This window comes from Haemaphysalis longicornis, unplaced genomic scaffold (assembly GCF_048455015.1).
Source record: "Haemaphysalis longicornis isolate Haplotype H1 unplaced genomic scaffold, Haemaphysalis longicornis Haplotype H1 scaffold_12, whole genome shotgun sequence".
Lineage (NCBI taxonomy): Eukaryota > Metazoa > Arthropoda > Arachnida > Ixodida > Ixodidae > Haemaphysalis > Haemaphysalis longicornis.
Genome location: NW_027526225.1, coordinates 65,453,120 through 65,480,908, shown reverse-complemented (window position 1 = coordinate 65,480,908; position 27,789 = coordinate 65,453,120). Strand labels below are relative to the sequence as shown.

Below are 27,789 nucleotides of genomic sequence, written 5' to 3'. Positions count from 1 at the left end.
CGTTACGAAAAGATGGGCTCAAATTAGACGCTGTAAGAGAACGATTGTCGTGTGACGGGCCTTGCCGCCGCCAGTTTTCCTCTGTCGCAACCACCGGATCGGGCGAGAGGTGACCCAGCGCAATTGCGCCGAGAGCGCCTCGATACTATTGTACTGTCGTATTGTTCGCCGAACGCGTGGGCCGCAGCTGTTTACCGCCGTTAACGCGTACAGTTGTAAGGCTCCTCTCGGTGACATCTCCGAGCAATAAAAGCGAGCATTGCGAGCCTAGTCAGTTTCTCTTGCGGAGGCGCTGATACCAAATTGCTTACGGTTAACGTAGATGTTTCGTCAACCGTTGGGCTTGCGCAGGGCACGGGGTTGTGTTCTTCTTAACTGCGCTTGTGAAGATGGAGCAAGTTTACCGTTCCACTTGAGAGTGTAAAGCATGGGTTGCAGTGTCCACCATACAGTTGCATACTAAAGTGTAAAAGATAGAAACCTGTGGCTGGTGCCTATAGGCGAGGCTCGCTTCAACGAGCATGGCGTAATGGGCCGCCAAGAACCGTTACATTTTCTCTAGGCAAGGCTAGAGAACAAACTCGAATGTTGCCTGTGGCTGCAAAAAAGATAACATTGATGTTAAAAGACTATTTCAAGTTGTTTTGAAAGTATAGCGCTCTAAAAATTTATTCGTCAGAGGTTTGTTTTTTTTTTTTTCGCAAGAGGTGCCAGGCGGGCTTCAGGGAGGGGCGATCCACATACGACCAACTTGTCGCCCTTGAATAATATATCAAGGATGCCTTCGTGTATAAACAGTTTTGCCTTGCGGTGCTTTTAGACATCAGAAAAGCGTATAACACCCCTTGGCGTTATGACGTCTTTAATGACCTGAAGTCAAGAGGTGTTTCGGGCAACATGTTGAGCATCCCTTGTAGTTATATGTCAGAGAGAACCTTTTGTGTGAGGGTTGGTAATGCACTCTCCAGAATTCACGTTCAAGAAAACGGCATGCGTCAAAGAAGAGTGTTAGGCTGCACTGTTTTTATAGTTAAGGTGAACTCTTGGGAAAGGCATTGCCGCCAACAATCTCTTATTCCATGTTTGTAGACGACGTCGAAATATCTGTTAAATCTTGCATAATGTCAATCTGTGAACATCAAGTACAACTTGGTGTCAACAACTTGCCAGCTGGGCAGACAAGAATGGTTTTAAGCTATATCCTGGAAAAAGCTCTTGTGTTGTGTGCTCCTGGAAGCGTGGGGTCCACCCAGACCCAGACATTACTCTTAACGGCGTGTCGATCCCTTTGAACAAGGAGAACAAGTTTGTAGGCATTTGTTCGACGAAAAGTTGACATTCATTCCACATGCCGAACAGCTTAAATGCAAATGCTTAAGAACAATGAATATTCTTAAGGTCCTCTCTCTCTCTCTCTCTCTCTCTCTCTCTCTCTCTCTCTCTCTCTCTCTCTCTCTCTCTCTCTCTCTCTCTCTCTCTCTCTCTCTCTCTCTCTCTCTCTCTCTCCCATGGCATCTCTGCCCTATATAACGCGACCTGTTATTCATGCAAGAAGAGAAGCTAGGGTACCCCGGAGTGCGATTTTACAGCACTTCCTTGCGCCGAATTCTTCAGCCACGCGTCGAAAACTTCTTCTATTGTCTCTTGTGCAGCGCACGTACCAAATTTTCGCGTCAGTAAAACAATGAATGTTCATAGCAGTATTTACACAGCAGAAGCGTATGGCAACTTACTCGTTTTAAATTACATCATCAAACAGAAAATTCCCAAGTTCATCGTGTTTACAGATTCTAAAAGCGTTGTACAGGCGCTGTCATTTAAAACGCATTCTAAAAACTGTTTTTTTCTAATGTTTCAATGACTGCATATGCCTCAAATCTTGAAATAACTATATGCTGGGTATCAGGGCACTGCGGAATACCTGGCAATGAGGCTGCCGATCAAATGGCTGGTGCAGCTGATGTCAAGAATAAATTGACATTCCAACAGTTCTTTACACTGACCTCAACACACATCAGAAAGCAGCTTCGGAACACATGGCAATCACACTGGAGCTGACTGACAATAAACTACACGTAATAGAACCCCGCTTAGCCCGCTACCCAACTGACTCACACAACGGACACACTGAACTGGCCTTCGCTAGGATACGGATAGGCCACACACATGTATCGCATTCTCACCTGCTCACTAGATCTTCGAGTACCCTTTGTAGCAGGTGTGGGAAGGGTCTATCTGTAGTCCACATACTAATCACAAGCAAGGCATTTGACACAACACGGCACAAACATTTCCTGGAACTCTACAGACGACACATTCCACTTCACCCATCATACTTTTTAGCCTATGGACCAATGTTTTCTGCCCAACGTGTTCTTAAGTTTTTAGCAGAGTTCAAATTTCTGCAGCTCTCGTCTTATCACGCATAATTATCCTGGCCCTATACACCAGCCATCTCCATTATCTTTTGTTTCGTGTCACTTTTACTTTTACTCACAGGTTTTTAGTATTTCGGGTTACATCACTCACTTGATAACTCGTTTTTGGCTCTCTTTCCTTGTTGGCTTGCTCCAACAAGGAACACCAACCATCATCATTATTCGTCAGGGGTGCATTGAAGCCGTCATGTAGATGAACAAGAGAAGAGAAATGTTTCCTGTGTTGTTGCTTTTGTCCCAAGAGTGACCGAAAACATGCTGCAAGCTCGGACGAGTAAGATTTCGGAGGAAGTTTTGCGAGCTGTACCACGAAGGTGGGGTGAGGGGAGGGGTACGTACGGTTCTGTCGTACGTCTTTCTGACATTTCAAACGCAGTTGCAATCTGAATATCTCCCTCTGTGTTTGCTAGACATAACTACTTACTATCGCTATCTGCACGCAGAAAGTTGGGAACTCTGGATCGTGCAGGTGCTTGAAAACATCTTGCTACGTATACACGATGAAAAAAAAAAAAGCTTTCTTCAAAGCGGAAGAGGAATAATACAATCAGGCATTATTTACTAGGCGTGTATGAACTAAATAAAAGTCGTAGGGTCCGTTGTATTGCTTTTTCGTAGAATAAATAGTCGATATACATACGGGCCTAACTTGGCGCATTTCGAAAGGAACATTAAGTTGGCGGCCATTTTGCGTCCGTTTTATATTGACGTACTTCCAGTTGTAGGTGGGTTTTGGATTGACTTCCGCGCAACTGTTCTTGTAAACACATTTTAAACGACTAAACCTATTTTAAACTATCTTTAGTGTGTTTATTGTTCCGCAAGAGAACCAACAACAAGGCGTCAAAAAATCGTCTGCTCCGAGAAGCCGCCGCTCACAGCTCCGACATGCTTGCATGGCGTCACATCCGGGTGTTTTCTTTGAGCCAATCAGGGCTTGTTCAAAACGGTCACTTTTGAAACAGACACAAAACGGACAAAACAGCCGCCCCTTGTTAGTTGTCGAGACGAATTGTACTATTCATTAAACGTTGTTATCCTCATCAACAAAACGCGAAGGGAAAGTGTCATTTTTTTTTGTTTTTTTCTGTGGAGGTTGAACGGCGTGCCAGGAAAACGAAACTTCCAACTTGAATGCGACGTTGCCAGTCCCGAAAGAAGAATCGTGCGAAAGTTCTTTCTCGGCTTTATGGGGGCTTCGACACTAACAATACCTCGCTCCGGACTGCGGATGCGTCACAGCAAAAGCAACAAAAAGACGCCTTTAAATTTTGAAATCTTTGTCGTGTAAAAAGCTCGCTCGTGGTACACGAAATTCGCTTGCACGTAAACACGGTACCTCAAAAGCGTTAGAATGGAGGAACGCTTTATGTGATCCTGAAAACCAAAAAAAGCAAGCCGCTGCGAGTTTATCTTTTCTCGTTTTCTTCCCGCGTAACTTTCCTTTGTAGCCGGCAACTTTACCTTTTTGGACGGCGATAATGTTTAACGGTTCCGCTGGTCGCTACGTCGTATCTAATGCAACGTTCGCAGAGTCCGCCTTTTCTCATTGGGCCTCCCGCCTTCATTACGGCCCTAATGGTCCGCACCGTCGGAGCTGTGCTGTTATCTGCAGATTGTTGTCCGCTGTTCGCCGAGTCCGCGATTCGTTCGCCCGCTCAGCTCGATGTGTTAAAGCACTCCGTCGTCGACGGTTGTGTTGTTGCGCGAGGGAGAGGGGGGAACTCCGTAGGTTCTGTTTACGTTTACGCCTGTATTCGCGCGAACGCGGGGTCCACAAAAGAGAATTGTTTGCGCTCGCCCCGCATTGACGCGTACGTGTTTTATGCGCGGAACTGTATGCCCGTCAAAATGCAACAGCTGTGTGCGCTTCTCCGCGCGCTGTTTTTGTAAGAGGATGATCATTATTCGCCGTTGTTCAAACTCATCTCCCGCGCAGTTAACCGGGAGCGTCCCATTATGTTCCCGCGTTTAAGCGGCCGCGTTTATCGCGCAGTGTTTGCCTTTGGTAATTTTTATTTCCGATTGCTCTTTCAGGTTTGTTAGGTAACGTTTACGAGTGCGAAAGAAAGGAGGGAAGGGGCTTAATCGGGTAATAATTGAGCGCGCGGGGATCAATTATCGCCTTTGAGTCATCATACAATGGCCGTAGTTGTAGCGCTGCGTTTTTCTCTTTCTTAATTGGTTTTTTGCCGCGAAATTACCTTCGCTGCGTATGTGTGCATTGACTGTCATTGAAGCATGTCGCTCAATTCAACGGAGCTTCCTTTCACGTTACAAAAAGTGCGTGCGTGTAATGAGTCCATAAATGCGTTTAAACATTTTGCTGTCTCATTAACAGCAGCCAACAAGTGCGATTAACGGCGTTCATTGTTTTTATGCGCTGGCTACGCATTGTAGACTCTGCTGGGAAAATGTTGACACCTGCTGACGTCAATGTCATGTGACTGGTGACGTCACGTGACTATTGATTAGTGACGTCACCTCACTCTGAGAGAGGTCGAGAAGGGCACAACGAAGGAAGACATTGCATCGCCACCCATAGAAATGACGGGACAGTAATACAATAAAGCTGAATTAGTATCAGCCATTGACGGAAGGGGCGCCAGAAACTTCGATTTTCTTGTCTACACCGCCTTCACCGGCGTTCTTCATGGCCTCATTAAATCGCTGGCGAAGGATGTAAACATAAACACTCATTTTCGTTATAGTGTTCTTCGTGGATTTTCAGATAAGCTGATTAAGGTTGTTTACTTCTTTAGATACGTTTAGAGCCTGACAAAGGTTTGAATCAAAACAGGCACATACAGTCTCCTCCTCAAACTGCCCTTCCAACTGATGAGGATATGTTATGTTCCTTTTGGGGGCTATGAATTGCATTTTAATGCACAGGGCTTCGTGCTTCTCAAAACAAACAATGACTTGACGTCGTAGATGTTGTAAGACGGACACTTCGTCACCATACTCCTTCCAGGATAGTATCCCACAGGATGGCATCCCACTCTACCTTACCGCCATTCTCTTTTACGAGAAGAAGGGTCGTGGTGTCACTCATCCCATGAGGAGAGTATCATCCCAGTCTAGTAAGGCATAAGTTAGGACGATTATGACGTTGCGCCATGACGCGCGTACGTTTCCTTGGAGTCAGGAAATTCATCACCTTTCGTTGTCAAAGGTCGTGACGTCACTTCCGCCTGCAACCGCAGCGCCACCGACGGACCCAGCGGCGCGTAGAAGCTGTGAACGAGGGTGTCCGCGGCGGCTGCTGCTACGACGGCTGCGGCCGCCAACAAATTTAATCAATTTTCATTTTCAATCAGTCACGATCTTATCAATTGAGTGAGCCGCAATTTCCAATAAACATAACTTCAGCTGCCATTAAATTTGTAGCATGCCTTGTCATCGCACTTCATATTTTTTTTGTGGTGTAAACACTGTTTTGCACCTGACGCGAAAATTCGTCTTTCACGTAACATCGAGTGTGAGACTTCCGTTGCTTAAGGGTCTTAGGGCTATCATACTTAGATATCAAACTGCTTATATTGCCCTTCAAGAATATCTTCTTAGCAATGCCTTTTTGTATTGTTCCCAAGCCAACTTTGGCGTTTGGAGTATAGCTTTTTATTGGGATGCATGGTGTTCTAGGAGGGCCTTCAGTAAAAGGCCTATGGACTCCATAGTATTTCAAAAGGATACTTATATGAGTCCCAAAAATGTATTCCTGACAGTGAATATTTGTGTACTAGGGAAGTCGAGTCTAAGAGGCTCGGTGTATAGCGTGGTGTAGATTTTAATATTTCATGCCAGGTTTACCAATTTTTTTATTTTTGTCTCATCAGTCTCATCAAAATTCTTTTTCTTTGCTCTATATTTTCGTGTTGTATAGGACTCTACACCACAACTTAAGGGCAATGGATGTTGGTGGTCACGTACAAATAAAGATTGTAATAATTGTGATGATGACAGGGCTTTATAGCGATACACATGGGGCAGACGGAGGAATTTTTGAAAAGGTCCAAGACCTTGACACTTTCTTATCGGACTGGTTATATTGATAAGAAAATATCTTATGAAGAAGATATTTGCGTATAATAGTAAAAATGCCCACTTTAAGAGGCCCTGTGTACGACATTACCCACTCGAAAGTTTATAAATTTTTTAGAAGGGGTTGTGGAATTGCGCTTTGAATCGACCCTTATACGCTCTTCTACCGCTCACAATGAATTCATTCGTCATCGTGAGCAAGCGTCCTCACTTCAAGTGATCTGTGTTTCGGACAGGAGCAGGAAATTCATCATCAGAGACCAAATTTACACCCTGTTCATACACTTCGAAGTTCGCTCTATACACAGCCTATGTGCATAAACCTGTATAACACGTCAATGACCCACTTATTCCCGAGCTTCCAAACACAGAAGTCCTCAAAGCCACGACAGCAGGCGCTCGAACATTCACCTAAGATTTAACTGCTTAGCAGGCGTCTTGGGAGAGCCCTGCTTCCTGAAGTATGCTAGCCCTTCCTACCGCAGTAAAACAACATGCTGTTTAACCTCTGTGAATACTTTCAACTCCCCTCTCGTCCACCCGGTGTTTAACAAGTTTCAAAACAACTTCATACTGTGGCTAACGACGCCAAAGTTACTCCTAGGCTTTAAGTCGCGCCATAGTGGACGGGCAGAGGTTTGTTAACGCGCCGAAATTTCGTACTCTTCGGTATGTCTGCACTTTCCCGCCAAAATGCAGCCTATCCGGCTGGACATGCGAACGCGGGACGGATTCCTCAGCGGAACAACTACTTAGTGGAGAATCACCGTACGTTTTCGAGTGTTTAATGCGAGCACTGATCACCTCGTTATAACGAATTATCGGGACAAGAAACTAACTTCGTTAAAAGCAGTGCTTCATTAAAAGCGGGAGTGATTTGCTTTTTTGGTACCGCAGGGGGAACAATACGCACTTCGAATGAAGCGATGTTTCGAATTTATAACGAGGTATTGCGGTTTACTGTATTTACTAATTTTTTCTGTGTTTTGTTTACTTCGCATTACTGTGGTTACTTTATTCACTTCGCTTTTTACTTTACCCAGTCAAAAAACACAAGAGGAAATACCACGGCGTCATCCTGTAAGGAAATGGGACATTGCCGTTTCTACAACAGCAAACGTCTATCGTACGGCAGATATTCTGTAGTTCCCCAACAGATATTCCTTTGGCACAATCGACCATCCTGTAGTCACAACAGACAATCCTTGTACTACGACTGCTATTCGTGAGGGCAACGGAAATTTCTGTTGTGCGAAATAAATTTCTGTTTTGCATGAATGTCTTGTTCTACAACAGATATTCCTATGGCACAGCAGACCATCCTGTAGTCGTAACAGCGATCCCTTTTCTACAATGCATATTCCTGTTGTACAACAGAAATTTCTCTTGGCGACATAAATGTCTCTTGTGTTCCCGACTGGGGAATATTATGTTTACTTGATGTACATTTAACATTTATATGAATGACATAATTTGCGTATTAGGGCGAATGCCTTAGATCTCTTTTTCAAGCACACGCATTGGGTGGTACACACAATAGTGAAGTGTAAAAAACGCATCTCCACGAAGTGTATCATGAGAAGTGGGCGAAGCACTGGGGATCGTTTTCACCGTAAATCACCTGTGAGAGTCATTACGGCTGCTAAAACGATTTCCAATCCAATCCAATAAAATTCAGTTTAATCCAATCCAATCCAATCCAGTCCAAATACAAATCCAATCCAATCAAATGCTCCTTGCGCATGCGCAGCACGGCTCTCCAGGAGCTCTCTCTCTCTCTCTCTCTCTCTCTCTCTCTCTCTCTCTCTCTCTCTCTCTCTCTCTCTCTCTCTCTCTCTCTCTCTCTCTCTCAATCCAATCCAGTCCAAATACAAATCCAATCCAATCAAATGCTCCTTGCGCATGCGCAGCACGGCTCTCCATGAGCACTCTCTCTCTCCCCCCCTCTCTTTCTCTAACCTTTTGTGAACCTTTTATGTTGTCCTTGTAAACCCTTTGTGAACCTTTTGTTCACAGATGTTTCGATTTGCACTGTGCTGTGCCGTGAGCACGGACGCCGGACGCCGGATGGACAAACCTCGTCCTTAAGGTGCTTTGCCCCTAATAGGAATGCGAGCACGAGATCGCGCGCCGGTAACGGGAAACATAGCTTGCATGTGACGTCCCCACAGCCCATTCTGGAGTACTGCTCTCCGCTTTCCCAGTGCTACTCGAGATCGGAGGGGGAGATAAGTTCACGGCCTTCCACCGTGCAAGCGGTGCTCCAAGATGGCCGCTACAGTGACGTCAGTGCAAGCTATGTATTCCAATGCCGCATGTGCAATATGGGCCCTACGAGGGGTGGAGCATACCTATGGAGGTGAACAGGAGGCTAGTGGCTGTGGCGGGTGAGCGTAACGAGCTTCGGACGGTGCTGTCCACGGGACTAGCCAAGTGGTGAAGGGCGCAGTCGCAAAGTTCCCCACAACACCGAATAACAGCAGATGATTGGGAGGCCCAACTAGGCATTTGCCTTCACATTCTTAGGAAATTCTAAATGCCCCAAGTAATTTTTTCCTAATAATTGTATTTTCTTTTTCCTAATAATTGTATTTTCGTTCCAGTACACGTCGCTCGGCTATCCAGCGGAATTGGGGCCACCCGAAATCAATTCTCCTTCAGTCACTTGAAATTAACATCGAGCGTCGCTCCTTTGTTCGAACCAAGTCGCAAGGTTCTCCTATGATCAACCGACCTTTGTTCGAGCGCACGAACTTCCAGAGCATGCTGGTTGCAGCTAATTAACGGGCGCTGTCATGGAGCCGTTCTTGAACGGCTTCAAAGGGCGGAAGAAGGGCGAGGCATGTGATTGGTGGTTCCCTCCCGGAGGTTCGGGAGCTTCCAGACAATGCCCCAAACATCAGACGCCACCGTTGCCGCAGCGTTGCATGCCACGGGTGATTGATGCGATTTGGTTGGGTGGGGCATACTGGTGCCCCCGCTTTGAGAAACTTCGCCGTCAGCGTCGTTTGGGGGGCGCTGTTTGCGACCTTCAGTTCTTTGATCAGGCGCAACCACGATGAGCCGTGGGGTAATTAGGACTTCGCTATTCGATGCTTGTAAGGATGCGAAGGGCCCCTGGAAAATACTTTGGAACTCGCACTTTTACGCACCTTTGCCGTACCTGTTAAAAGAAACAAGCGCGTTCGCAATATGTGTACACAACATCCGGTTAGGTAAATGTAATAAAAAGCAAAAACACACAGTCCGAATCGGAGCAACTTGGCGGTATTCATGGTTCACAGGCTTGAGAGCGATTCCGGTGTGAAAAAACCACTTGGGCAGAAATATTTAGGAGTTATGAAAACATGAATGAGGAAGTCTGATAAGGAGCAAATTTTCTAAATATACTGGAATCATTTGCTTATTCATTTGTATGATTAAATCGTTAGACGAAAAACCAATGTTGTAACCCTAGAGGAGAGCAAGATATATTTGACATACTTGAGAAAGCACGCTCAAGCTTCTTTAATACCAGCTTCAGTAAGGCCTCTACGTTACGGAAGAATGGAGCTTTTTCAATTTCAGTTTTGTATACCCAGCGATTTTGTCTGGGCCATTATGAATCAGGCAGTTGATCAGACGCTGATTTCGTCAGTCGGTCGCAACAACTTGTCTTAAAGGGGCCCCTAAGACAAAATATAACTTTGTTCAATTTGAAATGACTAGCTTGTCGATACTCACCCCGCGCTTTTCGAGCCGCAAAGTACGTCTTCAAACCAAAAAACCTCCAGAAATAATAAAAAGTTTGCAGATTTTGCGCTACATTGACGCAATATAGGCAAGAGTATCGTAACACGGTTAGTGCTAACCCTTTCCGCACCGTGGGAAAAAAGAAAAAAGAAAAATGTACCAAATTTATCGAAAAATGTTTTTCCCTAAATTTGTAGAGTCTCTTTTTTTTAAAATAAAATCGCACCATTACTTCAATGACATAACATTTCTTTATTTCTCTAGCTGTGTAAATAATATTGCTCTAAGATGGCTTCATACGGCACCATTATTTCGATGAAATAAAGTTAATTTATTTCTTTGTGTAAAAAAAGTACTACTTGAAGATTGCTTCATTGCATGGCTGCAGTGTCTTGCAAAAAAGCGCCGTCAGGGCTCCAAAACGACCGATGTCGTCATTGGTCATTTTGGTACAAAATTTCATGACGACTATACTTATAAACGGGAGCGAAGGGGTTAAACGAAGTTCTTTAGGGGCGAACCACCTGAGGGGCTTCGGAGACAGAAAAAAAACGGGGCTTCGGAGAGGCTTCGGAGACAAAAATAAACGGAGACACAAGGCCGCTACTCTTTTCGATACTTTTTTGTGATAACGTTTTCAACACTATTTTCGATGCCTTTATCGATAGCGTTTGCGATGCAGTTTTCGTTAGAGAGACGGTGCCGTGGCAGTTACGCCTACGTACTGTTCCAGTTAGTTTCGTTAGAGGGTCCCGTCTCAACTAGCGGTAATTCTTGTAGAGACTGTTGCGCTGGCCAACAAAGTTCCACCGAGAATTCAATCGGACTCATGTTGATAGTAACTAATCTTATAGAACCCGTAAAAGCCAACGATACCCTGACCCACCGAATCCAGCCCCAGTGGGACACTGAGACGGTTAGCGCAAATATGTGTGTCTACGTGTGCGTGTCTTACGAAAATACGGCGCGCAAACGGCGCGCTGAAGTAAGTCATGCTTTATCAACTAGCCCACGTTTTGTCTTGCGTCTGCCATGTCGACCAGACGTTATAACATTTACACAACTCCAGACCCAGTCTGGCAAACGCGGCTTGTCGCTACCGAGTCATGGTATGTTCGATTTTCTCCGTTCCTTTGCCTCTAGTCTTTTTTGCTTATTTCGAGCTCGTAGTTTAGCCGTACATACTCGTGCAAACCGAGGCTAGCAAATACGAGTTCGTTACTTTATTGGATTAGCCCCGAGCTGGAGTGGTAGGCGTTTCTTGCTAATCAACGTTCCTGGTCGAATGGTCCTCCGCGCAGCCGGTGGTTCAGTTGCTATGACGATGTGCTGCTGAGCACAAGTACGTGGGTTCGATTCCCGGCCCCGGCGGCCGCTTTTCCGGTGCAAGCGGAAAGCAAAAAAAATTACACCATCTTCCCGCGAGGGGAACCATGGGTAGATGCGACGCATCGTGGGGTTTCTGTTGCGTTTACGTTATGTTGTTTCCATTTAGCGTGTCAATTTGTTGTTGTTTCCATTATATTACGTACAGTCGCGCCGACCATCGCGATAGCAGGCCTGTTAATCTCCATTCAAATCATCGGTGGTCATCGGATGTCATCGGAGCGGCGGAACGACTGAGCGGAGCGGCGCAGTTACCGCGTTTATATGTACTGCGCGTTAACGGTGAGGGGAATGAGAGCGAATAGCGCATGCGCATGTGTTAGATATTTAACCGAGCGCTAACGCGCGCTGACGCTCAGCTGGCACGGCGACGGGAGCGAGCGCTAGCACGCAGATGGCGCTGCGGTGAGAGCGGCGTTAGCGCGCAGCTGGCGCGGGGAAGAGAATGGGGGAGGGATGCGGACTACGGGCGACGGAAGACGCCGGAGGGACAAGGCGAGTTAAAGAGATGCGTTGCATCTAATATATTCCGGGCCATCTCCACTAACATGAAACATGGTGAGGGGCGAAGCATGCAGTGCATAAGTGTATTCTTGGCGCCTTGGCGTTTTTTCCCACGGAGATGAAACCGTTGGGGGGGCAGAGGTATACAGCTTTGCTGTAAAAGTTCCTGTCTTTGAAGCACGAAGCGTTCTAGCCCGAGGCGTTGGAAAACGAGTGTTCGGTGTATTTTACCACGTGTTACGAAGCGCTCCAGCGCGAGGCGTAAACGAGTGTCATGCTGTTTTTTTTTTAGTATGCGCTACGTTCTAGCGCGAGCCGTAAACGAGTATCCCGTTGTTTTCGTACCGTGACAGTGACTACATGAAACGACTATTACGACGAATACAGAAGACGCCAAGAGCCCCATCCTCCACGGTGCTTCACCCCTAAAACGCCCGTGTGTACGAGATTTCGGTGCACGTTAAAGAACCCCAGGTGCTCAAAATTAATCCGGAGCCCTCCACTACGGCGCGCCTCATCGCCTGCGTTGCGTCGGCGCGTTAAACCCCACAATCAATCAGTTCTCTGCACAGCCCCTTCAAAGCATTGCGCCTGTCAGGATCATTTGCTAGGCGGTGTTCGGTCGAGCGTTCGCCTTGCAAGGTAATAAAGCTTAGTATTCTGCGGCGGTAGCTCTATTAGGCAACCTTTCGCACCAGATGATACGGAGATAATCCGGATTTCAGCACCCTTGGCGTGTTTCGAATCGTGGTTGATTTCTTTTTCTGCTTGCTTGCTTGTTTGTTTGTTTAATGCGCTCGAGCACTATCGTGGTCGCATTCCACAGCTTTCGCAGGCATGTGCCATCGCGTATTAATGGGGGGAAATGGGCCGTGGCGCTCCAGTCCACCTCTCCCCCTCTTCCACCGATCCCTATCTCTTAGTACCCAGCTGTCTTCCGCGAGTCTGGAGTACGGGACCAGTTTACACCGCTTCGGCACTCAGTTGCACGTAATGTTTAGTCAGCAAGAAACATTTACCTGCCGCGGTGGCTCACTAGCTACGGCGTTGTGCTGCTGAGCACGATGACGAGGGTTCGATTCCCGGCCGCGGCGGCCGCCTTCCTGATGGAAGCGAAAAGCAAAAACGCCCGTGTGTACGAGATTAAGGCGCACGTCAAAGATCCTCTGTTGGTCAAAATTAATCCGGAGCCCTCCACTACGACGTGCATCGCCTACGTTACGTCGGCGCGTTAAACCCTACAATCAATCAATCAATCAATCAATCAATCAATCAATCAATCAATCAATCAATCAATCAATCAATCAATCAATCAATCAATCAATCAATCAATCAATCAATCAATCAATCAATCAATCAATCAATCAATCAATCAATCAGTGCATCTCTTCTCTCCCCTGCCCACCCGTCCCGATTTTCACCTCCCGTCTGGTTCCCCCTATGATAAACACGGGGGAGGAGGTTTGTTCCAGTCAGGTCAATGTCCCCGCGTTCCGCTGCTCCGGCGCAATCTACTAGAACCTTTTGTTACTGTGGGACTTCTTGGAATGCCGCCACTAGGTACGAGCCACGTGCGCGGGCGTTTTGTGTATTTTCGAGTCGAAACATTGGTTTCAACGCGTATGTTTCCGATTTCTTATCGCGGAAATGAAGCAGACATGTATATTTGATTGAAAGAACACTGCAAACTGCACTTTTGTGTTGATGTTATGCCTTAAATACGCCTAATGCTTTCTTTTTTTCTAAACAATGGTAAAAAGTTTAAAGTGTGCGTGCAAGTTTAGTGGTTCGGAAACGTTTTGCCTTTATAAACCTCTAGTTCAAGTATTCTTGTAATTTTTGGCTGGAAGGCTAAGTGGAGGGATAGACAGACAGACGGACGGACGGACGAACGGAATTTTCAGGCCAAGAAAGGTTACCGTATTAAAACACTGCATGCGTTTTCCGAACGGTATTCCGTGGCTGGTTTTGTTTTCGCATTTTTGTTGCCGGTTGAAATTACGCATCCAATCCTCAGACATCAGAGTGGTCGGTACCGCTTTTCCTTTTATTTTTCAGCAACTGTCGTTACTGAAAGCGGCGCCATATTACGCGCCCAATGTTTTCGTGTTTTGTATAGAGAAATTACTTCCCCTGAAAATCAACACGACCTTAATGACATTTTGTTTTGTGTTTTTCAATGGTGCAATCGCTGGGGAATGGTTTTGAACTTAGATAAAACTGTATATGTGCGTATAACCCGGAAGAAAAATCCACTTCAGTATAGTTGCACACTAAATGCGTTACCTGTACAGCTAGTTTGTGAGCTCAAATATTTAGGAGTAACAGCCACGAGTAATTTGCCGTGGAATCAAGATATTGACAATATTTCCACCTCCGCCTTCCTTAAACTGTCGTTGTTACGACAAAAATTAAAAAAAAAAACGCCCCGTCAGATGTTAAGCTCCTGGCCTACCAATCAATAATACGACCAAATTTAGAATATGCGTGCATATTATGGGACCCGTTGACACACACAAAAAACGCCAATAAGCTGGAAAGAATTCATATAAAAGCAGTAAGGTATGTATACTCTAAGTTGCGTCCAGCTGATTCACCTTCTGATCTAATTAGAACTAATGGCATTGAACTCCTTGAGTCCCGACGGAAGACATTTAAGCTTGATTTTCTTTCCCTCCTTCTGCAGCGACAGAGTGCACTAGACCAGAACCAGTACCTGACACCCATATCGACAAGACATACGAGACATCATCACTCCGGAACACTACCACCTTATTTTGCACGCACGGATACATTTAAATGTTCTTTTTTTCCATGAACAGGTGAAGAATGGAACTTCCTAAAAGACTCTGTATAAGGATTCACCTTGTTAACCTTGCTGCATTCTTTGCGTCTGTAAACCTGTTCTGGTGTGCCGAATTTTTTCTTACTTTATTTTTGCCTCACTTTAGGGCCTGAATGTGTACTTTTTACTTGTATCGTGGCCACCTGCTTGGACCTGCGAAGGTGTGCATTATGGAATAAATGAAATGAAGTGAAATTAAATAGGGTTTACAAACAAGTTGCCATCATATCTATAAGCGCTTCTTCCTTCAAACGCCTTTCTCATTTTCGCAGGAATAATAGTTCGAAATTTTTTGAGCTGGGCGTAATATTGGAGCTGAATTAGGAATAATGAATGCCCTTCCCTGCGGACATTTATTACTACCCCTTCCTCTGGAATTTCGCTCGTTCAATTCCCGCCCGTACCTTCCTTTCCTGCGATAAAAAAAAAGAACCTGCACGGAGCAACGACAACTTCTTGAGATAATTCAGGTGCGACGACAGCTGGCGGGCTCTTTCTACCCTCCTCGATAATTTGGGGAGACTCACTGCGAACACGGGGAACCGTTGCAAACCCCTCGCACACCGGCACGCCGGTGCAATTAACTGACATTTAATAACAGAAAGATACTATCACTCGGCGGCAGATTTAATTTTGCTGGCACTGGGCGGAGAGCGGTTGAAAGTGTTTGGGAGACGTCTTCGTTACGAAGTTGAAGTGCGTCGAAAGTAATTACGCATAATGCTAAACAAGTCGGACGGACTTGGAAACGTTCGTGCTGTTGTTCTTGAGCTTGTTGTTGTTGTTGTTATTGTTGTTCTTCTTCTGCTTCTTCTTCTTCTTCTTCTTCTTCTTCTTATTATTATTATTATTATTATTATTGTTATTATTACCTTGTTCTAAGTCTTAGGAAGTAGCATTGGTAGTATTATGGGCAAATATTTGTCATTTTCTTATCTCTCATACCAGCAAGCTTCAAATTTCCCACCTTTGACTTCAAGTTAGTTTTGTTGTGTCTGTTTTTAGTTGATGTCACGAGAGAGAGAGAGAGAGAGATAACGTGGGTGGCATATCTGGCAGATATGTGCTTCCCGCACTTTTGAACCCACCCGCAGAACGTTTATATGAGGCAGGAGACGATTAGCGTGTTACACCCGCCACGGTGGCTCAGTGGATGAGGCGGTGCGCTGCTGAGCACGAGGAGGCGGGTTCGATTCCCGGCCGCGGCGGCCGCTTTTCTGATGGAGGCGAAAAGCAAAACCGCCCGTGTGTACGAGATTTTGGCGCATGTTAAAGATCCCCAGGTGATCAAAATTAATCCAGAGCCCTCCACTACGGCGCTCCTCATCGCCTGCGTTGCGTCGGCACGTTAAACCCTACAATAAATCAACCAATCACTCGCGTATTCCGATCTCCAGGATAGATTAAAATAGCGAGTCGCAAGCGTCTGACTAGGTCTAGGTCGCGTAAGCCAGTTCCTTAACTTTTTCCGCCGAATTGCAAGGATTCTAAATATGACAAGCCGCTCTAAAGTGCTATTTCCATAGTATCGTCCGCCAGACGCTTTGATCAGGCGACAGCATGTACGACACGCCACAAAGTCTGCCAGGCTATATTCAGCGGTTGGCTATTATGTCTAAGCTGCACAACATGAGCGGCGACTATCAAAAGTCGACAATAACCAAAAAATAACTGCAAATCGAAATTCAGAAGTCCGAGGTAGCATACGGGCATCTTCGATTTACCAGTCCTGGACGGCCCTCGGACCGGAAGTCGCGTAAGAATACATGGGAAAATCGACCACCCGATCGCGTCCATAGCTCTCGGCTGACGTGCCGGGACCACCGAGCAAGGATATATAGGAGGCGAAACGGCCCTTCGCGATAAGCGCGGGCGAGCGACCCGATAATGTCACAACGAAAACCAAGGCGGACTGCGAGGCTTCGTCGCTGCGACGATGAACGAGAGGGTAGCGGTACCTGATGGATGAAATGACAGCGGCCGCACTTCTTTCCGTGGCTGTGCAGTGCAATGCCGAAAGCGGCGGCCCCGCAGTTTCTTCACCCGCGGCAGATGCCGCTAGCTTAACGTATGACGAGCGCTTGTGACATTATCTGGCCGCGTTAGGAAGCCTCGTTTCCCCTCCTATATTGTTCTTGCTCCGTGACCGGGACTGATAATCGAGGAGTTGCTACAATGCAAAACCAGCGTGACTACAAGCGACGTCACGGGGCGTCATTTTTTATCAGGCATTACAGAACAACTTACAGCTCTGAAATTCCTCCTAATGGGGAAATAGCGGATTACCTGGGTTAAGTTGTCCTATTCAGTCGGAACCGTAAAACATTTTCTGTCTCTCTCAGTACATCCGCAAATAGGAATTTGTGAAATTTATTCTACGTTCCTGTGAGCCGTACAGGGATTAGATTATGCGAGGCAGCAATAGTTTATGAGTTGGAAAGGAAAAACTAAAAATCCCGCATTATGATGTTCGGGCGCACGTTGAAGATCGCCAGGAGCCAAATTCTATGGAGGGCCGCACAACATCCGCTGTGTTTAATTTCTCTTGCGTTCTCACGTGATTGGCTCCACGCCCGAAGACGTCACGGGAAGCTGCGCCCGCAGGAGATGACGTGAAGCCGCATCAGAAATTAACCCCACCGGAAATTGTCCGGCACCCCACGTGATTTGGGCCCGGAAGCGTATAGGCGTTTCCTAGTCAGCACAGCCAACCGACGCATGGCGCCATCTAGGGGCATGTTTGAAGCTATGTTCACGTGCATGTGGCCCTCAATTTAATCGCTCAGAACCGCTTGGTCTTGTAGTGTAGTAGTTCCGCTCCTGCAAAGCGAACATAGTAACCCGGGTTCAAATGCCGCTACCGCTTTTTTTTTTTGTCGTTTTAGAGGGCTGGTCACATTTGAATGTTAACATTTGTTATCACGCATATAATATATTTATGGCATCTTTATACATTATAAATGGGATTTAGGGTATTTTCGGTGCCTTTTGGTCAGTTTCAGCTACTGCTTCTTGTACGTTTCTACGGGTTTTCCCCTTTTAGGTCGGTTTCAGCTATTTCTGTTGAATATGTTTCTACGTCGTTGTTTTCAACCATTGCAGATCCATTTTGGCTGTTATTTATTTTACTTCATGCGGTTTTGTATGCTTTAGGTACGTTTATGCTGTTATATAACCCCCATAAGCAAGCTCAGGTGACGGCTGGCTGTACTGACTAGGAAACGCATATACACGTCCCTGAACGCCGCAATTATTCCGCCATCCTTCACTACGGCGCGGCTAACAGCCCAATAATGCCTTAGATTCGCGGCGCAAAACCTCCATACCAGCTTTGAACGTTTCGCCTTGTAGTCCGCCGAGCTCCCACCTAATCTGCTTGCTTATCCGGTCGTTTAAACCACGCTTAACATCTCAGGAAATGAGCCCGCCCGCGCTTCCGGGAGTCTGTGCCTCAATAGGGTTCTGAGCATGTCTACAAGGCCTCTTTCCGGCCTCCCGTTGCTTGCCTATAGCGGTAAAGTCCTTTCGGGTTCCGCTAACGAACCGTGGTTGCTCTACTAAACCCCGTCACTTAACTCGCCGACCTTAACCGGCGGCTGCACCAAAGGGACCTCAGGTTCAGACCTGCGTTCTTGTTTACCTCGTTTCCCTGGGCGACCTACACGCACCCGCTCAGTTTAGCGCGTGGCGCGCGCTGTTAACAGAAGCCACGCGTGCCGGACTTCGCGGGGCGAACGCCAAATCCCAGCGGCTTCACACGGCTCGGCTTGGCTCGCAAAGAAAGCCCAATATCCTCCTCGTTAGTCTCCCGGAACGCGTAAGAAAGGCCCCTCCTGCGGTCACGGCGCGCGAGGTATTACGGGCTCGCTCCTCCGTCTCCTCGTGTTCGCCGCGTTAGTTGCGTGCAGCGTTTGCTTGCAACCAGTGACTGAAGCAAGGCGCGGTAATGCTGCGGAAACACGCGGGCTGTCTAACGAGTAATGATTGGGGTGAATGTCGGTGTTGCGTGCAGTGCTGCAAGTACTAGGTAGCGCAGTCACGTTAATACACATCAGCGCGGAATGATAAACGGCGCCTATTCGGCGATTGCTGTTGGTCGCCGTCTCTGATAGCTGTTGTACTAGGGCACACCTGCGCGCGTGCGTGAGTGCATGCCCGTGTATGTGCGTGTGCATGTGTTCGTGCGTACATACGCACATATATGTCTCTACGTAGTATGTATGTATGCATGTTTTCATGCATGCAGTATGTATGTATGTATGTATGTATGTATGTATGTATGTATGTATGTATGTATGTATGTATGTATGTACGTATGTATGTATGTATGTATGTATGTATGTATGTATGTATGTATGTAGTGAATCAGAAGGGGAAATGAGGGGCTCGTTGAAAATAAGTCCCCTTCACCCCGAGTAGTCCGAGTGGCGCTGGCTACCACCCCCAAGCACAGGAAACAAAAATACGTTAACATAAATACCCCAGAAAGTGGAGGGGAAAATCGCCCCGCTGGTAGCGTAGTGGTTATCGTACCAAACCGGTATTCCGGAGGTCGTGGGTTCGGATCCCACCTGGCGGGCATTTTTTCTCCACTTTCTTTCTTTCTTTCTGTCTTTCTTTCTTTCCCAATTCTTTATCTGTTTCAATGACCTACCACATCCTCCCCTTTGCTTTCCGAGGTTTTCTTGACTGCCAACTCTTATTTCTGTATGTATGTATGTATGTATGTATGTATGTATGTATGTATGTATGTATGTATGTATGTATGTATGTATGTATGTATGTATGTATGTATGTATGTATGTATGTATGTATGTATGTATGTATGTATGTATGTATGTATGTATGTATGTATGTATGTATGTATGCACGTATGTATGCATTTTTACATGTAACATGTATACATGCATGTATGCATTTCCTCTGTCCATGACTACGCACATACATCCGTGCAGATACGTACGTGCACACACCAATATGTACATATGTATATATACATACATGCGTCATATGGAAATACGTATCTATGTATGCATGCATCTGTGTATATATGTGCGCACGTATGTATGCACGCACAGTCATCGACAAATGAAACCAGAACATGAAAATATGAACCAGGACACGTAAAATTGAAAAAAAATACTGTTCTCGGACGTCCAATCATGGCACGCGATTGGCATATTGGGAAAGCCACACGTCGCAACTTTGCTGCAATAGTTAGGCCACGCGTCAATCTTAGTTTCATGGAAAGAAATCGCGCTATTTCTGTGTGCTGGTTCATATTTTTGTTATCGCATTTCTTTTGCCCATGAGTGTGCGTACGTACGTATGTATGCAAGTAGGTGCGTACGTAGGTAGGTGTGCACATATGTACGCACGTATGTGTGTGCGTAAGGGCTCGTGCGTCCGTAAGACGCCATGCCCTTGTCGGCGCGGCAGTCCACCGCGTCCATAATTCCCTAGTCAAGTATTCGATGCCGCCTTGCCACCTATATCAGGTCCTTAAACGCCCCAAGCTTTAGCTACCGATAATCTTGCTCGGTAAAATGTAAATTCAGGCGACGAATTTTACTGCCATGCGGAAATTAAATATATCCATGAAATTTTCACGAAAAACGTTAGCATTTGACGTCTCAACGACGTCTTTGCGACTTAATGTTTGCGAACGTTGGACTTCTATTCGACGGATGAAACGTTAACCGCACATTCGAACTATTTGTCTCATTATCCGAACCTAAACGAGACATCCCGATGTGAGTGTTCCGCACCTTCGAATATTCCTTGTTTTAATCAGTTGAACTTTCATTATGTGAACACTAGGTCTACGCCGTGCCGAACGCACAGCGGGCTGAGTGTGCCCGTACCTGGCTGGGCATCGATAGAAAAAAATTAGCGATGGCTTAGCTCGGCTATGCCAGGATATACGTAGCGTGAGCTAAGGATCAGCTGGTTATTCTAAGGTTTCCTGATTGTCTAAGATGAGCTGATTATCATGCTTACTGCTGCTAAAACGATTTCCGATTCAATCCAATCTAATCCAGTCCAGTCCAGTCCAGTCCAGTCCAGTCCAGTCCAGTCCAGTCCAGTCACTGCTCCTCGCGCATGCGCAGCACGGCTCTCCAGTAGCCCCACGAAGCGGGTATCGAGCGGCTCCGCCGCTGCGTCAGACTTGGCTACTGCGCAACGGAGCCGCACAGCTGGGCACGCGCCGGCGCCAGTGCGTCTGCCGCGGCTATGACGTCACTCCTCTGGAATGCGCAGACCGGCGAATGTTCAGACCCAATTCTCTACACACGCGTACACCAATTAGATTGGATTTCCAGTCCGACCCAATCCAATCCAATCTAAATTTAGTATAATCCAATGCTGCCCGCGCTTGCGCAGCACAGCCCTTCAAGGTGCACGCGAAACTGCTCAACCTCGGCCAGTGTAGCTTACGCTACAAAACAGAACAAAACAAAACCTGGCCCCGGATTACTTAGTCAAGCATTGACCCCCCGAATGTCGTAAACACGGGAACATATCGTGCCGCGGGTTTTATGGCGAATTTACTGATTTAGTAAGCCTCTCTTAGCTCCTCCTCTCCTCTTCCTTCTTGAGATAATTGCCGCGGTGAGGTTGCTGCCCGGCTCTTGCCTTATTCATGCTTCCTGAGATAAAGCCGCCGCCGCGTTAATGATTCACCTGTCGCGCCGTGCATAGGGTCTTGAGGCACGATCTCGCGGTCTCGTAAAGCGGATTAGATGGCTTATGACGGCATTAACGTGTCGCTCATAATCAGACACCGACCGCCATTCGCTTGCAGACTAGAACAGCCCGGAATGCTGCCTTCATCCTCCACTTTTGAACGACGAGCAGCTGAGCTTGTGTACGTGTTTTATTACAACACGTTTTCCTCGAGCGCGGCAATCAGAATATCGCAGTCGTGCATCCTGACGTTTGCTCCTGATTCAACGCGAAGCCTACAACGCGGGATGCTTCCGCGCTATTGGCGGACGGCGTTCTTTAAACGTTGCGGTCGCACCGTACCTTATATTGCCCGATTAACAGCGCGGCGCGCAGTCGTAAACTTCGGGCGTTTATTGGTCCTTCACGGACGTTGTAGAATCAGGCGTGACCTGTACACGGCTACTGTTTTTCTGTCTTCCGGAGGTCGACGACTGTGCATTGAACTTGTACGTCACCACCGAGGCCGGAATAACAGCTCGTGTACTATCCTCAGAAACGAAGCTGATTCTTGCTGGGAGGACGTTTCTGGGAGGGAGGAAGAAAACAAACCTCGTCGTTAGGAGAACGGGCTATCGAACTTGAAAACGAGCTTACACGGGAGAAGGAATGCTTAGGCTGAATCTTTATGCATATTCTAGGCATGCAGACCGGTGTACCACGTCAATGGCTTGTGAAAATGGGGATGGGACGAGACTGATACGTTACCGAACTGCCGACCAATCCAGTTTTCCTTTAAGATGGAGAAGGGTTCTTGTGCATGCGTGTGCGCGTATACCGCGAAAAAATACTCGGAAGATAGCAGCGACCACGAGGGTTACGAACATTTCAAAAAAGAGACTTACTTTGACAAAGGTAAGTTCGCTGAAACGATGACAATAATCGTGAATATATATATATATATATATATATATATATATATATATATATATATATATATATATATATATATATATATATATACACACACATACATACACATGAAATCAGAATAGGAAATGAGGGCTCGTTGAAAGTAAGGCAGAAATAAGGGTTTGCAGTCAAGAAAAACCTCGGAAAGCAAAGGGGGGATGTGGTAGGTAATTGAAACAGATAAAGAATTTGGAAATAAAAAAAGAAAGTGGAGAAAAAATAGAAAAAATGCCCGCCAGGTGGGATCCGAACCCACGACCTACAGAATACCGGTCTGGTGCGATAACCACTACGCTACCGGCGGGGCTATATTTCCCCTCCACTTTCTGGGTATTTATGTTAGGTATTTTTGTTTCCTGTACTTGGGGGGTGGTAGCCAGCGCCACTCGGACTACTCGGGGTGAAGGGGACCTTCTTTTTAACCCCCGGGCCGTGACTCGAGTGTCTACGACATGTCGAGAGTGGTCGACCAGCGTAGAACCCTCTTAAGCTCCCTATGGCACCAAGACTGCCAGAACAGAGGCCCTTGCTATGCATGTAGCAAATCAGAATAGGAAATGAGGGGCTGGTTGAAAGTAAGGCAGAAATAAGGGTTGGCAGTCAAGAAAAACCTCGGAAAGCAAAGGGGAGGATGTGGTAGGTAATTGAAACAGATAAAGAATTTGGAAAGAAATAATGAAAGTGGAGAAGAAATGCCCGCCAGGTGGGATCCGAACCCACGATCTCCAGAATACCGGTCTGGTGCGATATCTGTTCTTTATCTGTTTCAATGACCTACCACATCCCCCCTTTGCTTTCCGAGATTTTTCTTGACTGCAAACCCTTATTTCTGCTTTATATATATATATATATATATATATATATATATATATATATATATATATATATATATATATATAATATATGATCAGACACAGTGAGCACCTGTCAGCAGCCATCCTCCCCGAACCACCCCGTGTGGGGGTATCGTAAAGACAAGAACTTAAGAGATACGCTTGTTAAGGCTAAAATTGAAGTCACGAAACAACATTCAGGCTGCCGCCCATGCGGCAAAACGCGCTGCAAAATGTGTTGCCTCATCACCCCAACCGACACGGCAAAATCAAACTTTTTCCAAATTTTTCTTCCGAATAAAGAAAGCCTCGACTGTAATTACGTCGTATACAGACTGCACTGCGAAATGTATGGCAAGGACTATATTGGCCAGACCGAGAATGCATTCCGGCTCAGATTCAACAACCACAAATCACACGTCACCTCACAGCCGGATCTACCATTTTCCAAACATATGCGCCTGCGGACCATTCCATTGAGCATATCAGAATCACTCTCCTGCAGTCCGGCTTCCGCTCTTCCCTCTAACGTGAGCAGAGGGAGGTCTACTTTTACATAAATTCCAGGCATTCACCCATGGCATCAATAAGGATCCGGGCCGGCTCTCATTCGTGCGGCAAAAAGCTGCGCCTTAGGCAGAAATATAGGGGCCTTGCAGGCCGTGGAGGGGGTGAGCGCGAAACCGGGATCGTGCAAACAAAAAAAAAAAGAAAGCAAGAAGGAAAAAAGAAAACCCCGGTTTAGGGACTAAGTCAAGCAAAACAAACGCGATAGAACTCCCTCCCCCCCCCCCCCCCCCCCTTCCCTGCCCGTTCGACAACCGTTACCCGTGTCATCAGTGACCTTGAACAGCTGTGAGCGCACCCCGCGAGCCCCCCGACGCAGAGTGGCCTGAATTATGAACGCCGCACCGCCGCCCGACAAACAGCCGAAGAATGCCGCCGCAAACGAAACCAAATCCCAGTGTTACTTGTCGCGCGGCTCGCTGGCCGCCCGGCAAAGCTTTGCTGCAGCCCTCGGTTTCGTCGAAGTGGCGTCAAGACGAGAGCAGCTGTAGGCTTAACCAGGAGTAAAAAGAAAACCGAAAATGGGACAGCGAATTCGGAGTATGGCGCGGGGACCATGTGTCGACTGGCGGGCCATCATGCATGCGGCCTTGCAGTTGGACCGAATCGAAGATCTATGCCTGTGGCGCCATTTTATGTAATTCTCCTTCACCCCCCTTTTTTGCCCCTTTTTCCTTCCCGCTGACTCACTCTTGTTTTTGATTTTGTGTTTGCTTGTGTGCTTTTTGTTATCGTGTTTTCGTGCTGCCTTTTCGTCCGCGTTCTTTCCCCTTCCTCACCTTCCACCTTTCTAGCCAATAGGAATGTCTCACTTGCTCAAACTGTTTGAAACACCCCTCACCCGCGACTTCTCCTGGAGGGATGAGGGAAGTGACCCTCCCTCACATAAGTTTTTGTATAAAGGCAAAATGTGAGCAATTAAAATACATCCCTGAAGAAGAAGTTTCAACTCCGAAACTATTGCAACAAAAAAAAACGAGAAACGTGTCAGTCGATTTATTTCACCATATATATATATAAATATATATATATATATATATATATATATATATATATATATATATATATATATATATAGCGAATCAGAATAGGAAATGAGGGGCTCGTTGAAAATAACACAGAAATAAGGGTTGGCAGTCGAGAAAACCTCGGAAAGCAAAGGGGAGGATGTGGTAGATCATTGAAACAGATTAAGAATTTGGAAAGAAAGAAAGAAAGTGAAGAAAAAATGCCCGCCAGGTGGGATCCGAACCCACGACCTCCAGAATACCGGTCTGGTGCGATAACCACTACGCTACCGGCGGGGCGATTTTCCCATTCACTTTCTGGGGTATTTATGTTAGGTATGTTTGTTTCCTGTGCTTGGGGGTGGTAGCCAGCGCCATTCGGACTAATCGGGGTGAAGGGGACCTTCTTTTTAACCCCCGGGTCGTGACTCGAGTGTCTACGACATGTCCAGAGTGGTCGACCAGCTTTGAACCCTCTTAAGCTCCCTTTGGCAACAAGACTGCCAGAACAGAGGCCCTCGCTATGCATGTAGCGAATCAGAATAGGAAATGAGGGGCTCGTTGAAAATAACACAGAAATAAGGGTTGGCAGTCGAGAAAACCTCGGAAAGCAAAGGGGAGGATGTGGTAGATCATTGAAACAGATTAAGAATTTGGAAAGAAAGAAAGTGAAGAAAAAATGCCCGCCAGGTGGGATCCGAACCCACGACCTCCAGAATACCGGTCTGGTGCGATAACCACTACGCTACCGGCGGGGCGATTTTCCCATTCACTTTCTGGGGTATTTATGTTAGGTATGTTTGTTTCCTGTGCTTGGGGGTGGTAGCCAGCGCCATTCGGACTAATCGGGGTGAAGGGGACCTTCTTTTTAACCCCCGGGTCGTGACTCGAGTGTCTACGACATGTCCAGAGTGGTCGACCAGCTTTGAACCCTCTTAAGCTCCCTTTGGCAACAAGACTGCCAGAACAGAGGCCCTCGCTATGCATGTAGCGAATCAGAATAGGAAATGAGGGGCTCGTTGAAAATAACACAGAAATAAGGGTTGGCAGTCGAGAAAACCTCGGAAAGCAAAGGGGAGGATGTGGTAGATCATTGAAACAGATTAAGAATTTGGAAAGAAAGAAAGAAAGTGAAGAAAAAATGCCCGCCAGGTGGGATCCGAACCCACGACCTCCAGAATACCGGTCTGGTGCGATAACCACTACGCTACCGGCGGGGCGATTTTCCCATTCACTTTCTGGGGTATTTATGTTAGGTATGTTTGTTTCCTGTGCTTGGGGGTGGTAGCCAGCGCCATTCGGACTAATCGGGGTGAAGGGGACCTTCTTTTTAACCCCCGGGTCGTGACTCGAGTGTCTACGACATGTCCAGAGTGGTCGACCAGCTTTGAACCCTCTTAAGCTCCCTTTGGCAACAAGACTGCCAGAACAGAGGCCCTCGCTATGCATGTAGCGAATCAGAATAGGAAATGAGGGGCTCGTTGAAAATAACACAGAAATAAGGGTTGGCAGTCGAGAAAACCTCGGAAAGCAAAGGGGAGGATGTGGTAGATCATTGAAACAGATTAAGAATTTGGAAAGAAAGAAAGAAAGTGAAGAAAAAATGCCCGCCAGGTGGGATCCGAACCCACGACCTCCAGAATACCGGTCTGGTGCGATAACCACTACGCTACCGGCGGGGCGATTTTCCCATTCACTTTCTGGGGTATTTATGTTAGGTATGTTTGTTTCCTGTGCTTGGGGGTGGTAGCCAGCGCCATTCGGACTAATCGGGGTGAAGGGGACCTTCTTTTTAACCCCCGGGTCGTGACTCGAGTGTCTACGACATGTCCAGAGTGGTCGACCAGCTTTGAACCCTCTTAAGCTCCCTTTGGCAACAAGACTGCCAGAACAGAGGCCCTCGCTATGCATGTAGCGAATCAGAATAGGAAATGAGGGGCTCGTTGAAAATAACACAGAAATAAGGGTTGGCAGTCGAGAAAACCTCGGAAAGCAAAGGGGAGGATGTGGTAGATCATTGAAACAGATTAAGAATTTGGAAAGAAAGAAAGAAAGTGAAGAAAAAATGCCCGCCAGGTGGGATCCGAACCCACGACCTCCAGAATACCGGTCTGGTGCGATAACCACTACGCTACCGGCGGGGCGATTTTCCCATTCACTTTCTGGGGTATTTATGTTAGGTATGTTTGTTTCCTGTGCTTGGGGGTGGTAGCCAGCGCCATTCGGACTAATCGGGGTGAAGGGGACCTTCTTTTTAACCCCCGGGTCGTGACTCGAGTGTCTACGACATGTCCAGAGTGGTCGACCAGCTTTGAACCCTCTTAAGCTCCCTTTGGCAACAAGACTGCCAGAACAGAGGCCCTCGCTATGCATGTAGCGAATCAGAATAGGAAATGAGGGGCTCGTTGAAAATAACACAGAAATAAGGGTTGGCAGTCGAGAAAACCTCGGAAAGCAAAGGGGAGGATGTGGTAGATCATTGAAACAGATTAAGAATTTGGAAAGAAAGAAAGAAAGTGAAGAAAAAATGCCCGCCAGGTGGGATCCGAACCCACGACCTCAGAATACCGGTCTGGTGCGATAACCACTACGCTACCGGCGGGGGCGATTTTCCCATTCACTTTCTGGGGTATTTATGTTAGGTATGTTTGTTTCCTGTGCTTGGGGGTGGTAGCCAGCGCCATTCGGGACTAATCGGGGTGAAGGGGACCTTCTTTTTAACCCCCGGGTCGTGACTCGAGTGTCTACGACATGTCCAGAGTGGTCGACCAGCTTTGAACCCTCTTAAGCTCCCT

General features: G+C 46.8%; 1 protein-coding gene across 1 annotated transcript in view; it reads left to right on the top strand.

The window, feature by feature from the left end:
- Nucleotides 1–27,789, top strand: part of Dnc (phosphodiesterase dunce) — a gene marked incomplete in the record, with an annotated part of 568,677 nt that overhangs the window by 59,780 nt on the left and 481,108 nt on the right.